Source organism: Microtus ochrogaster, chromosome 16 (genome assembly GCF_000317375.1).
Source record: "Microtus ochrogaster isolate Prairie Vole_2 chromosome 16, MicOch1.0, whole genome shotgun sequence".
In the NCBI taxonomy this organism is placed as follows: domain Eukaryota; kingdom Metazoa; phylum Chordata; class Mammalia; order Rodentia; family Cricetidae; genus Microtus; species Microtus ochrogaster.
The window spans coordinates 20,050,751-20,065,656 of NC_022018.1; the positions used below are offsets into that span (position 1 = coordinate 20,050,751).

General features: G+C 41.7%; 1 protein-coding gene across 1 annotated transcript in view; it reads right to left on the reverse strand.

Moving 5' to 3' along the window:
- The window catches only part of Armc4 (armadillo repeat containing 4), a 162,113-nt gene that overhangs the window by 4,262 nt on the left and 142,945 nt on the right, over positions 1-14,906 (reverse strand). The window lies entirely within an intron of this gene.

The following is a 14,906-nucleotide window of genomic DNA, read 5'->3' on the forward strand; positions in this document are numbered from 1 at the left end:
CTCTTCTCTCTCTCTCTCTCTCTCTCTCTCTCTCTCTCTCTCTCTCTCTCTCAAAAACAGAGTTAACAAGGAAAAACATGGTGCATGTGGTGGGTTGTTCTTCCTTAAATTTACCTTGCATGTCTCTCTGGCACCAGATCTATAGGTGACCTAATGTTTGCATAATGTGAATGGTTTTATTAGTTACCACATTGCTATGTGCCAGGCACACCGTGACTTTACCAATAAAAGTAGCCTGCACTGTTCATTTTACTAAGCTAGGAACATTCTCAAACAAGAGCATAGAGTGGCAAGTTCAGAATTTTATCTGTACTAAGGATATGAACATGCTGGTATTTGAGAGAGGGCCGCATCCTAACCACTAGGCCACTCGGCAGTGCCCTGATTGATATCTAAGAGGCGCTTGAAGGACACGTTTGGTTTAGCTGTACGTCTGAATCCACTGTTTTCTTGGAACCTAATTGTACTCTATTGTCAGTGGTAACATGTCTTGCTGTGTGAGACATGCTGGCTGGGCCCAGACTGTTTTACAGACTGAGCAAGGACCTGTCCTTCCCCCAAGCTAACATGTGAACAATGTGGACCCATGTACATGCCTTGGTTTGGAATCGGTCTCTGGGCTATGTTTTCATTTTTCTAAGAGCTTCACAAACAAACCCACTTGGGAGGAATGCTTTAAAGTTAGGTTAAGTAGCCACAAGCCAGCAACTTTGCCCTGGATTTGGTGAGCCAACCGTTAACAAAGAGCAGTGCCTGTTCTCACATCACGAGGCCAGAGCGCCAGGAGAAGGCAGTTTACAATCTTTCGTGATAATTATATTTAAAAAGCAGGGGTTTCCCTCGGAGAGCAGATGCAAATTGGGCATGAGTGAACATGGAGTCCGTATAGCTTTTTTTGCTGTATGTATTTTTGATCTACCGACTTTTTCCAACTATAAAGGCATTTTTAATATTATGAGGGGGGAAAACACCTCGGGTTTCACTTTTTGAAGTGTTTGTTCCTTTCAAAAGCTTTGCTCTTTTTAATCATTCCCTCCCCCAAACACACCCAAGGACTTTGCATTTATGGGGAGTTTCATATATACACTGAAAAGAAAAGCAGCCTCTTTGCTTTAAAACTTAATTGCACAGAGCACTTTTAAACATCATTCAAACACATAACGTTTTACAGCTTGGCCTGAACAAGGACGTGGGAGGGCACAATGGGTGGCTTGTGGATTGGCTTGGAGGACTGCGAACACTTCCTTCAGTGCAGAAGGCTTTGATCTTGAGGCTGTGCCCTGAGTATACAACTATGACCTGTGGCTCACATCTCTTGAACGGTGAGACTTCAGTAGCTTGGGAACCAACCAGTGCCTGCATCCAATTTTACTTTCGTATTTAACAGTTCACGGCTTTATGCTGTATTTCAGTTGTATGAAACATATGGACTCATTTGAGTGATAACACACTTTCTTGTAGTGTATGACTCCACATTGTTTGGATGAGCAGGGTCTGGAAAAAAAGGGGGGTTTAATTACAGCTGGGTGAGATCCAAAGTACCTGTGTATACACATGGCACAGGATTTTCCAGCAAGATCCTGAGTGTCCAGAGCTGATTTGACTCTTTTTCTATTGAGAACATGGCACATTAATGACCACCTCTGCTTGCAAAGTGGCTATTCATCCTGCCTGGGCCTAGCTGCTGTTTCAGCCAAAGCTCCACCACAGTCAGACTCTGAGCCTGGCTAATTCAATTCAGATGACACTGTACCCGAACTAGGGTCTTCACGATACATTGTTCTGTTGCAGGCTGGGACAGAAATGGAAATGTCGGTTCTGTTTGGCTGTTGTAGAGAGGCTTGTGGACCCTGCTCTTCCCTGGCGTCTGTTTTTCCACAGCTGACAAAGGAGCACGCCATGTACTATGGATTGAATGTCTGCTCCAAAACTCATGTTGAAAAGTAATCCTTATGGTGAGGCATTAAAAGGGTAGAAATTTAATCCATGGTATTTAGAGGCAGGAGGTAATTAAGGTTAAATGAGGCCATACGGGTGTGGCCCTAATCCAATGGGACTGTGGCTTTATGAGTAGAGGAGTGACCCGAGTTAAGGGTCTTTATCTTACCATGTGATGTCCTCTTTGCCTTGGGGCTCTGCTGACAGTCCTCACCAGCAAGACCAGCTTCACCAAATTCTGTTTCCCAATATGGAATTTTCCAGCCTTCATAATTATTCTTTATAAGTTACTCTGTCTGTGATGTTTTATTATAGTAACAGAAAGTAGACTAAGTATATGTTTATGTGACCTGAGATGTACATTTACAAGTTGAAAGTAGAAGCCACTTTTATTGAACTGGTGTCCTTCCTCTCCAGCCATCTGCTCACATTTGAGTAAGTTTGCTTTGGGGATTTTCCTCCCTAATTTTGGGGTAAGGGAGAGCAAATGTTATGTACTTATTTCCTTCAGTTGAAATCCTCTCTCCTAGAGGAAGAAAGGAGCTCATGACTCAGGAAGCTCAATCAAACTACAAAGCTTAGAAAAGTGCAGAAAGTTGTGAGAGTCATAAACATCCCCCTCAAGTCTGGACCTGCAGTGGAGGGTGCTGCAAGTCTTGCTGAGCCCCAGAGGTGCAGCTTTCATGAGTTGTCACCCAGGTTGGATGACCCTTCTGAGGAGGCAGCTGCTGTTTAGCCTACCAAGCTCCTATAAAGAGCCCCAGTTAATCCACTGTCTCACACTGGACTTTAATGGAATCATTTCTCTGATTGGACATCCATGTCTTCTCTGGGGTAAATATGTTTCCCTGGGGAAAGTCACACAGCAGTTGGGGTTGAGAAAAGATCTATGCAGCCCAGACTGGTCTTGAACTTGAAAACCTCCTGCCACTGCCTCTCCAGTGCTGGAATTACAGCTGTCCTCCAACATGCCTGGCGCTATACTGCTTTGTTCAGGTGTCTCAGCAGAAAGCTTTTGTGTCCAGACACTAAGACGTGAGGTCAACCTGCTGGATCTGTATAGCAAGGAGTAGAACTGGGATCCATACAGGAAACAGTGACCTCGTAGGAACACTAGGGATGGGGAATGGTTTGATTGCTACTTGGGTGAGGAGAAAGCAACTCCACTCCATGCTGTGCAGTAGAGAAAGAGGTTTTGGCAACCTATGTGTGCTCCATTTGTGTTGGCATTTGAAATACCTTCAAGTTTCTCCTCAAATTGTCTTTGTGTTGTGTAAAGTATGTCTGTACAGATAATATTTTCTTGACTAAAAATATAAAGGAAAGATAGAATAAGTTATTTAGAATTGCATTCTATTGGACAGATCAAATTCCAGTGACATAGACTCTTGGTGGAAATGGTCCCATAGACGATGTAGTGCTTGTCTGAGTTGATGCTGGCTCTGTTATCTCAGTTTGAAGCCTGGCTTTAAGTTCTTCTGACTGTGCATGGCCTGGGGCCGCTCTCTAAGACCCATTGTGCTACCAGTAAGATTAGAATCTGCCAGGTACTTTCCTGATAGGATGTGCGGATTAAGTCCAACACTGAGCACTAAGTGCTGTATCATGAACTCACAAATGCAATTCTAAACAATTTTATCCTGTCTTCCCAGTGTGGCTGTTTTCTGAAGCTGGAAGATGTGAAGCAAAAAGACTAACACTTTGCAGAGTTCGGTAGTACTTAACTATAGCCCTAGCACTCCAGAGACTGAAGTAAGAGGAACACGAGTTCAAGGCCAGCCTGGTCCATAAGGTAAAACCCTGTCTCAAAAACCTAAAACAAAATTAAAATAGTGATTAGAATTCTTTGCCAGGGATCTATTTTCTTTTTCCAACTAAGAAATGTAAGTCTAATTATATTGAAAATTAAGACAATAATGTCCTGTACAGTAATTACAAGTTGAAATGCCAAACTTAGCAATCTTTATGTTGATAAAAATAGACTATTAAATTCTTATTCAAGTTAGTTTCCTCTAAGTTGGTCCCTAGTCCCAAGGATGTTTCATTGGTGAATAGAGGCGTGAAGTACACAGTAGTAATGAACTGATCTCTCTGGGATGGGAAACAGGAGTTTAAACAATAGGTAAGTGTTAAGATTTTAAATACAGGCAACACTTGGTATCTTCTTGTTTCAATGTCAATTCCATTGCTGTGAAGTTGTTTTTTTTTTGTTCTTTTGGTTTGACTGTAATGTCACTGTCTCCATTGAATGTTATAGAATCATTCTATTTTCTTTGTACCTGTGTTCTAAAATGTCATTATCGTATTGGACTTTTGTTGCTGGGGCAAAATGCCAGCACCACAATGTAAAGAGAATGATTTTTGGTCCATAGTCTTTGGCTCTGTTGCTTCTGGACCATGGTCAAGGCTGATCAATATGGTGAAGGAAGCATAGGACAAACACGTCTTAACTTATGCTGGATAGGAGGAAGACAGACTAAGGGTTTGAATGAGACACAATACCCAAGAATATATTCCCAGTGACCTTCTGCCTCTAGCTGTGTGCCGCCTCCCAAAGTTCTCCACGATTTCCTGAGTCCCTGCCCACTCAGTCTCTGTGGTGCACTGACACTGGCTCCTTTGCTCTCTGCACTTGTGCCGTGTTCCTTTCCTGCTTACGCCTTCATAATTTTGCTGTACTTTTGGGAGACAGCTTCTTAAACTTTACTCTTCAGCTCTGATTATTTTTTTGTATCCTGAATATTTTTTTTTTTTTTTAGCAAAAACAGAAGCTTTTTCTAGCTTCATAGAGACAATGGCTTTTGCTCACACTAAGGATGCTAACAAACTGAACTTTCTCTTCCGTCTGTCATGCTCTGCTTATTTCCATCCACTTCAGTCTCTGTCACATTCACTGCATGACTGAAACTCTGAGCTGATATTTGGGCTGGTTGGCTTTCTGCTCTGCTCCAGAGTGATCTAGGGTTCTGGAGCTCCTCATTTGTGTTCTTCAGGTAGTCATTAACTTGATGGTAGTTGGAATGCAGCTTTTACTTGCTAGCCAATTCATGAATGCTGGCTGGAGATTCATCTTCCCCTTCCACGGGTGTGGGATGTCTTAGTTTCCACACGCAGCACACAGTCCCTACCAGTAATTGCTGTTTTCCTCTCTCTAGTCAGCTGCTGATTGGGGTAGGGTTATAATTCAGCCCACACCCTCTGTCCTCCTGGAAACACCAAGCACTGTTAGTTCCTATGTGCTCCTAGGCATCCCTGCTGTACACTGCTTCTACTGCCCGCTGTTGATTGGTTTGTTTTGATTCCTTGGGTCTGCTAGACAGTGGCCACTCAGCAATCTGAACATCAGCTCAGAGTGTTTGTTTCTCTGTTCCCTTTGTTCTTGTTTCCTTCGCAGCCCTCCGATTCAGCAGCCCTCCGATTCAGCAGCCCTCCGATTCAGCCTTCCCCTATTGGTCCAGTTCTTTGTTTTGCTTCAGCTTTATTTGTTAGGTTCCTTGGATCTAACACTTATAGACTTCAGCAGAAATTCTGATTAGATTCAGGAAGTTAATTTACTGCTTTATGTAGAATGTCCCACAGGTTTCCACAGACACAAAGGAACATGTCCCGATACTACTACAGGTATACTGGCCACATTGCACCTGGGTTAGACATTGAATGTCTATGTGGTTTTCTGTGTCCTTTTTAAGATCAGTCTCATGAGACTATTTAAATATGTGTGAGATGGTGTGTGTGTGTGTATGAAATATCATTGTGTGACTCCTTCAAAGTTTAAGCTTCCAGTATTAAACTCAATTCTTAGATACTTTGACTGCTTGACATCTCTACTAAGATACAAAAAAAAATGGCACCTCCAATTTCACATGGAAGAGACTAAAGCCTCTACCCTTCTACACAAACTCTGACATCCCATGGCTTCCTTATCTGCACTGAAGCCAATTCATTTCCCCAGTTGTTTGAACTGGAAATTGTGGAATATCTTTGACTCCTCTCTTTGTGTTATAGTCTGTACTTAAGCCATGAACCAAACCTGTTGGGTCTACTTTGAAAGCATACCCCAAGTCTGACCTCTTTTCATGAGCTCCACGGGTGTGGTCTGAGCTATGATACCCTCTTGCCTGAACCTGTTGATTAGGCCAAGCCTTAGCATGCAAAGAAGACCCGGCGCTAATTTCAGAGGTACAGCCTAGAGAAAACACCTCAGATTGCAGGAGGGGCTTTCCTCCTTTCAAGCACAGAAGGCAGAGTAATAAAAGAGACTCTGAAATGAACGCCTGCCTTAGGAATGGTGACAGGCTCACTGGGTGCATTAACCACACTCATCAGACTTCGTGCCTGGCAGCAGATGTCCAATACAAAACAAATTCAATTTTGTAGACTTTTTGTCTCATTGCTTTCATAGGGAATTTTTGTCTTCTTGGTCTTTTGTTTTTGTAGTATGGTTTCTGATTTTGTGTTTTTGTACATTTTTTGTCTGTGGGGTGTGTGTGTTTCTTTTTTAATTCTGGGGTGTTCATTTATTTACCTTTTATTTTCTGGAGAGAGAGAGAAAAAAAGGCATGGAGTTGGTTGGTGGGGAGATGAGGAGGATCTGGGAGGAGTTGGGGGAGAGGAAATCATGATCAGAATATAGGAGGTTTTTTTTTTTTTCCAGAAAGAAAGAAAAAGAATGGTGAAAGGACTTTCAGAGAATTACAAAACTAATACTCATCCTGGAAGTTGTTGCCTTTTTGTTTATTTGTTTGTTCGTTCGTTTGGTTGGTTGTTTTTTTGAGGCAAGATCTTATTATACATCCCAGGTTTGCCTTGAATTCACGATCCTCCTGCCTTAGCTTTCTGAGTTCCAAGATTACAATTAATGTGCCATTGTGCCTGCTATTGAGTTTGCTACTATATATATACATATATATGTACATATATATATGTATATATATATTTCTTTTATTTATTCATTTTGACTTTGTACACTGTTCCAGCTAGTTTCATGTCAACTTGACACAAGCTGGAGTCATCAGAGAGAAGAGAGCCTCAAATAAGAACATGACTCCAAGCTGTAGGTAAGCCTGTGGAGCATTTTCCTAATTAGTGATTGATGTGGAAGGGCTCAGACCATTGCAGGTGGTATTGCCCCTGGGCTGGTGGTCCTGGGTTCTAAAGGAAAGCAGGCTGACAAGCCATGTGAGCAATCAAGTAGGTAACACCCTTCTATGGCCTCTGCATCAGCTCCTGCCTCAAGGTTCTGGCCCTGCTTGAGATACTGTCCTGACTTCCTTCAGCAATAGACTAGAATGTGGAAAGAAACACTTTCCTTCCCAGCTTGCTTGTAGCCATGGTGTTTTATCATAGCAATAGTAACCCCAAGACATACACAATAATCTTATAAGGATGTTTCTGTTCTGATTTGTTTGTTGTTTTCATGGTGGGAATTAGTCACGCGAGCAAGTGGAGTTCCAAACCTTACACAGAAAACCCTAAAGACTTAAACCACTCAGTAAAAGTTGCAGGAGATAAAAACTGCCTTCTGAAAATGAGTAACATGAACAACTAACAATCAGAGAAGATCCAACAAATAGCCAACTTTTAAGAGTTACAAATGTAAGTACTGAACCTGTTAAACTACTGGAAAAAAAGCATGGGGAAACTGACATTGGTCTGTGGTTTTTATTTCAGTTTGCTTTGGTTTGTTTGTTGCTTTGTTTATTAAACAAACCCAGAAGCTCAGGCAAGCAAAGCTGAAGTGGGAAGATGGGATTTCCTCAGCACCAGAAGTTTCTGTATGAATAACCAAGGAAGCAGTCCATGAAAAAGACAAACAGCTACACATTGAGAGATAGTACTTCTGAATAATGTGTCTGATAAAGGGTTAATAATAAAAATGTGTGAGAGACTTAAATCAGTAAATCAGTAGACAATCCAATGTAAAAATAGACAAAATAAGAGTAAACCTTTTCAAAAGGAGAGGGAAATGAAAAAGTTCCAAAGTCATCAGAGAAATACAAGCAAGCATCCCAAGGATGCAACATTTTACCTCTGCCAGGATGCCTGCAGGCAGAGATGACAGACTGCTCTGAAGGAGGTAGTGAAGGGGAGCCCTTCTGTTATCGAAAGGAATAGGAAGGTACCCCCTAATTAGAAATAGAACTGGCTGGTTTTCAAGCGACCTCACTTCCAGGCACATGTCCAAAGGTAACAGAATCAAAGGGAGACACCTGTACTCCCAGGCCCATGGAAGCTTGTTCACAGGAGTAAATACATAGAACCACCTTAAGTTTCTTGCAGAGGACGAACTGGCAAAGGCAGGAGGCACATACGAAGGAATACTATTCAGCCTTTAAGATAAGGGAGTCCTGAAATTTATGTCACTATGGATGGATCAGGAAAATATCATGTTAAGTGAAAAAAACAGACACAGATAGTCAAGTACATGATTCCATTTGTATGTAGAGTATAAAATAAGTCAATATACAGAGGCAGAGAGAGTTGTGATCCTCAAAGACTGGTGGGTGAGTGTGGGATACAGAAAACAATATACTGAACAAAATGACTAAAGTTCTAGTTAGGCAGAAGGGAAAACTAGTGCTCAAACAGCCCAGAGACTACAGTTAATGTCTATTCAAAATATCTTAGTATACTTAGCCATATTGTAGTTAAGAAAGTGTAGTTAAGTAGATTTAATTATAAAAAATAATATGGGACCTGGATGTGGTGTCACATAACTTTAATCCCAGCACTCAGGAGACAGAGGCAGGTGGATTTCTGTAAATTCCAGGCCAGACTGGTCTACAGAGTGAGTTCCAGGGCAGTCATAGCAACACAAAGAAACCCTGTCTTGAAAAATAAAATTTAAAAAACACTATTAAATAATAATAATAATAATAAGACAGATTTGACGGGATCTTAGTTTCTGTTCTATTGCTGTGAAGAGATATCATGATCAAAGCTACTTGAAAAAGAAAGCATTTACCTGGGGCCTCATTACAGTTTCAGAGAGTCAGTTCATGGTCATTATGATGCAGAGCATGGCAGAAGCTGAGAGCTAACCAGGAAGGCTAGATCTCCATATTCCTTCCAAATAGTTCCACTAACTAGGGATCAAGCGTGCAAATATATGACCCCATGGCGACCATTTGTATTTAAGCTACCACAACTGGTTAGTCAGTTTTCAACACTTCTACAATATGTGTATATGCGTGTGTGTCAAAACTTACGTTATACCTCACAAACATAGATAATAAATTATTTTCTCAATTAAACAGTTTTTTTGAAGTTCTAATAAATGGACTAGCTAGGAAGAAGTGAGACCTGGGAAAGTAAAGTACCATTCAAGAGGCAGTAATTGTACCCAAAGGCCATGGAATGGGTCATTAAGGAAGCACAACAATTTAAGGGAAGAATGGAGTCAACATTATGTCATCCTTGCAGAGGTTAAGGGATTTGGAAAGAGTCCCTGGGATCTGGACATTTGGAAATGTTAGATAACATTGACAGAGCAGTCTGAATTTTGGAAGTGAAAGCCAGATCATGGTTGGCTGAGTGCTCTTCGTAGGTGTCAATTCTTTGATATTGTGGGCTCCATAGTGGATGCGGGGGCATGCTAGCACATTAGGAAATGAGTGAAGATGTAGAGGCAGGGCTGTAGCTCTGTTGGAGAGCCTGCATGCAGCATCAATAGGCCCTGGGGTTAATCCCCAGTGCCTAACCCCCCTGAGCAAACAAAACAGGGTTTGCAGCAGACAGGAGGAATGGCAGTTTATAATCTCCCGTTTTAGGAAACCGGGATCCAGGCACTGAGAATGGACCTTGGGAAAAATATTCAGAAAGTGGAAGTAAATGGTCTCTGTAAGTCAGCCACAGATAAGCTTGCAGCTGAGGGACAACAAGCTAGGGTATTGTCTGCCTATAGCTTTGCCTTCTTAAAAAGCATTAAAACCCGGGAATAACATCTTGACTCCACTCAGGCAAAGATTTACAGCTGCAAATTTAACATACAATTATTTTGAAGGTAACAGGATAAATTCTTTGTTTGTTACACAATAATTACCTTACTTCAGGAATTTTTGCACCAAAGGATTCTGTGTGTTTACAACACTGTTCTAAGAATTCACAAAAATTAAATATAAAACTGTAAAGTTAATTCCCAACTAACTAGGAAAATTTGAAGGCGTCTCTCATTGTGCACATATGAAAGGGGATACCAACTTCCACAAAGGACTCTATGTGACAATCAGTCTGATTTTTAATGTGACATTTGCTTTATTTATCTCTAAAACATCTTAGCATGTTATTAAAAGAAAGTCAAAACCAGTGAGAGTCCCTCCCACTGGGGTAGAAGTAGGAGGGATACTCTTTGGAAGAAACAAAGTCAAAGAACTGAAGAAGAGGCAAAATGTTTTAGTTAAACCACTTTCCTAATCTTATTTGGGTCTAATTTTGGCTTTCAGAAGCAGATTAATATGGAAAAAATAAAACATGAAGTTGGAAAGACACAACTTTTCTTCATCAGCATCACAGAACTGACTTGTTCTTTCTATTGGAACAAAGCTCAGCTGGGCGCTGGTGGTGCACACCTATAGCCCTAGTGCTCGGGAGGCAGAGGTGGGCTTATCTTTGTGAGTTCAAGGCCAGCCTGGTCTACAGAGCTAATGCTAGGACAGGCTGTCTCAAAAAAACCTGGCTGCAACCGCTGGTGTTTTTTCCTGCAACTCAGCCTTGGGAGATAGTGCTCTGACTCAGTGCTGAACTCCCAGGTGATGGCTCCATGATTCCACTCAGCAAGGCCTCTAGGCTTTGTACATCCCCAACTTTTGGTATACACACACACACACACACACACAGAGAGAGAGAGAGAGAGAGAGAGAGAGAGAGAGAGAGAGAGAGAATACACCTACCTATTTTGCATGATATGTGAAGTCTAGGGTACTAGAACCTCCTTAGAGCTCACCATTCTATGCCTCTAGACATGTTGGTGCATCATTAAATCCTAAATCTTTGCATCCTGTGGGGCTTAGTCAACTAAGTCTAGCCTCTGCATCTCTAGCAAACTGTGAGAAAGTAGTTTAAAAACTATTCCTCTGGATCTCTTTCTAATTGCAATTTACAATCATTTTTCAATATACTTTAATCATTTTTCTCTGATATACAGTGGATCTTACCACCCATTCTTTTACCTGGGCTTAATGACTCCTTGTCTCTCTGGCTTGATATTTCTCACAGCTGTTTGAAATACACAGGTGTAATATCATGGTGCATGCTCTGTTTCAAATTCCTATAAATTATCCAATGAGAATAATTCCAAGGCTGACCCTGCAGGGTACTTCCTTGACTGGGTCCTCATGCTGACACATGCTATCACCTGTCCTCTGTCTCATAGTCTGGTTCCTAACCACACACAGCTCAGTTTCTCTTCCCCTCATAAAGACATACATCTATGCCCACCTAAAACTTTTTTTCTAAATAATTGTGGCATATTTTCTAAATAGTCCTTTTCCCCTGTGTGTAGTGTTTTGTGATGGAGGAAGGTCATTGGTTAAAAAAATAAAGAAACTGCTTGGCTGGCCCTCATAGGTTAAAACATAGGTGGGAGGAGTAAACAGAACAGAATGCTGGGAGGAAGAGGAAGTGAGCTCAGACTTGACAGCTCTGCGCTCTGGAGCAGAGACGCCATACTCCCGGCTCCTGGGCAGATACGGGGATAGCTCTGCTCTCTGAGGCAGATGCGATTCAGCTCCGACTCAGGATGGACATAGGCTAGAATCTTCCCGGTAAGCGCACCCAGCTGTGCTACACAGATTATAAGAAATGGGCCAGTCCAGGTGCGAGAGTTAGCCTAGAAGAGGCTAGATAGAAATGGGCCAAGCAGTGCTTAAATGAATACAGTTTGTGTGTTGTTATTTAGGACATAAGCTAGCCAGGCAGCCGGGGTGCTGGGGACGCAGCCCCACCACTCGTATTACTACAGTTTTGATTTTTTGTCTACAGAAAAGTGTACATTGTGAAATACAAGTGATTGCAGGCAATAGTGAATTCAACAGTGCTGTTTTCACCTATGCATTTAAAGTACTTTGATCATATGTATCCCTCCATCATCTGCATGCATACCCACACTGGTCCCCTTCTGAGTTAATCATTTCTCTTTTACTTTTCAGTCTCTTTTTAGATTCCACAGATGACAACAACATGTAATATTTGTCTTTGTAAATCCAGCTTACTTCAACTGAACATGGAGATTCCAGTTCCATCCATTTTTCTGCTAATTGCATGACCTTTTTTTTAATGACTCAATAATACTGCCGTAAGTGCATGCCATGTTTTCTTTCCCCACTCACCCACGCAAGGGCTCCGAGGGTGAGTGAACCTTGCTGCTGTGAGCAGTGTCATAGAAAGCGTGGATACACAGGTGGCTCTGATGTCCCGATTGAGTCAATGGCTTTGATACAGAACTTTTCCATGATCACTCAGAACACATTTGATATCTTGTTCTGCTCATTCTGAATGGTACAAGCAATGGAGATCATAAACTATCAGCATACACCATAAATTACCAGAATGTCTGTGACAAGGAACCGTTTTTCCCCTTATGCTGTATTGCTTAACACATGGGTCCAAGGACTTAGTGCGTTTTGGTAGGGTCCTTTTGCAGGGCAAACCTTATCCTTTGCCCCTCATCCTAGAGGCTAGGTTGCTGTCAAAGTGCTCAACATACAAATCTAACATCTCTGTTTCAGCATACCTGTTTACTCTGACAGAAACAGAGGTCAAGAAAGTTATCCTAGCGATCATTAAAGGAATAAGGGGTAAAACTTGTTTTAGAAATCGTTTCCCCAAAGTATAAAGAGAACGCATCACATAACATGGCTGTCCAACTTGGCAGGGACATGTGGAATCTGTGGGGAATACTTTACCTCAACCCAGCTAATTGGCTTTCAGTTGGCTCTGCCATGCTTTTTGAAGTTTTCATATACTACAAAATGCACACTACAGGGTAGTTAGTTACCCAGATTCCCGCTACACGGCATATTTGGAGGTGACTTTGTGGCACATTCTCAAGCTTGGAGCAACACTTTATAAATTTACAGCCTGTGCTCTTGCTGCCAGCTATAACTGCAGAAGAAAGACTATGACATTGTGGCCAGTTTGTGGTGTCCCTAAAAGTCACCAGCAGTTTAAAACCATTAGCACCTGGCAATCGGCAGACATCACAATGACCGGTCAAATTTATCCCCTTACTTTTCCGGAGGATGAACTGATAAAAATTTAACTTCTCTAGCAGCACATAAAGTAGAGAGTTGAGAGTAAAGTGCACTATAGAAACTTCTATTGTTGAAAAGTTCAAATAAACAGTTTCAAGTCTGTGGCTTATGTGGCTCCACAGAAGGAAACTATTGTAAATGTCTATCCTCTTTCAGATCCTATTTATTGTGTCTTTACATTTACATGATAGGATTTACATTGTGTGGTAGGCACAAATGGGCAAAGAGCTCAGTGCTTCTGTAAACAAATATAGGCTGTATTCTGCTCATGGCAACTGTTGAATTTCTTTCTGGGACTGCAGGAGGGACAGACTGACAGAATTGTCTGGTTTATGGAGCTTACCAATGACATCACTACCACAGAGAAAATAAGGCCTAGGAAACCACAGAGGGGCAGCAGAAGGGAATAAACATAGGCGCTGCTGAGCCTCAACAGAAGATCAGAAACATGGAATACAGGTACTGGAGGCATCATGTATGGTGTGGAAACAGGAGAACATTCCAGAAAGAGCGCTGGGAAGGCCCAGGTCAGGGCTGTTAGTATACACAGATGCAAGCCACGATTTCATAAAACATGTAGCCCCATTTAACTTCCCATCATGGATATACTTGAGCTTACCCACCCATATGACTGCCAGGACATAATCCATGTGTATTAATTTGAATTCAGGATAAAACATTAGTATTTTCACATAAAGATCCTCCAGATGCATCAGTGCAACAAGCTGAAAACTTGCTTTCCTTTGTGCAGGATAGCATTCTCAGTACATCCAAAACTCTTCCCAAATCTGAACCTTTTAGATTGTTGACATGATGTCATGGGAGGAAAATTCCACAATCTCACCTCATGAGACAATCCAGAAATGGTAGGTGCAATAAAAAAATTAAAGAAAATTATCTTGCCGGGCAGTGGTGGCACACGCCTTTAATCCCAGCACTTGGGAGGCAGAGGCAGGCGGATCTCTGTGAGTTCGAGACCAACCTGGTCTACAGAGCTAGTTCCAGGACAGACTCCAAAGCCACAGAGAAACCCTGTCTTGAAAAACCAAAATAAAATAAAATAAAATAAAATAAAGAAAATTATCTTTAGGTTATGTGTGTATGTAACACAAGTGATTAAACTTAGATCTCACCTCTGGGATATATGGCAGTATTCTAAAATATCAAGAAATCCCAAATATTTTGGTGCAAGTATTTCAGCTATGGGATACTCTAGCTGAACAGGACTCTGTGAGTGAGTGGTTCAGGGCTTACAGCATCACGTGACTATGTGTTGGCCGATCTCAGAGTTCAAAGCTACTACAGTGACTGTGTTTACACAGTCTTCATAACTAGGAGTGGGACTCATGAATACAATGTGTTCCATCCACGGGAAGAAACAAGTAGTGGACCACAAGTCTGACCAAGGATGAGCACAGCTACATATCAAGCTGTGTTATATAGTTGGTTCCCAGTTTCATGATTGATTGACAGGCTTCTGAATAGAAGCCTGCCCAGAGAGGTTTTCGCAAGGAAGATACAGCCATCATTTTCCAGCAAATATGGATTTTATTACAATCACAATTTGAAATGTCCCTCAGAGGCTTAGTTTGGTTCCAGCTTATGGTACTATTTTGGAGTGCTATGGGTGTTGTTCTTTTGGAAAACTACAACTCCCATGCTCCCCCTGGACTACGGATACCTGTCGCTCCCCGTTAAAAAGGCAGGGCCACACGAGGC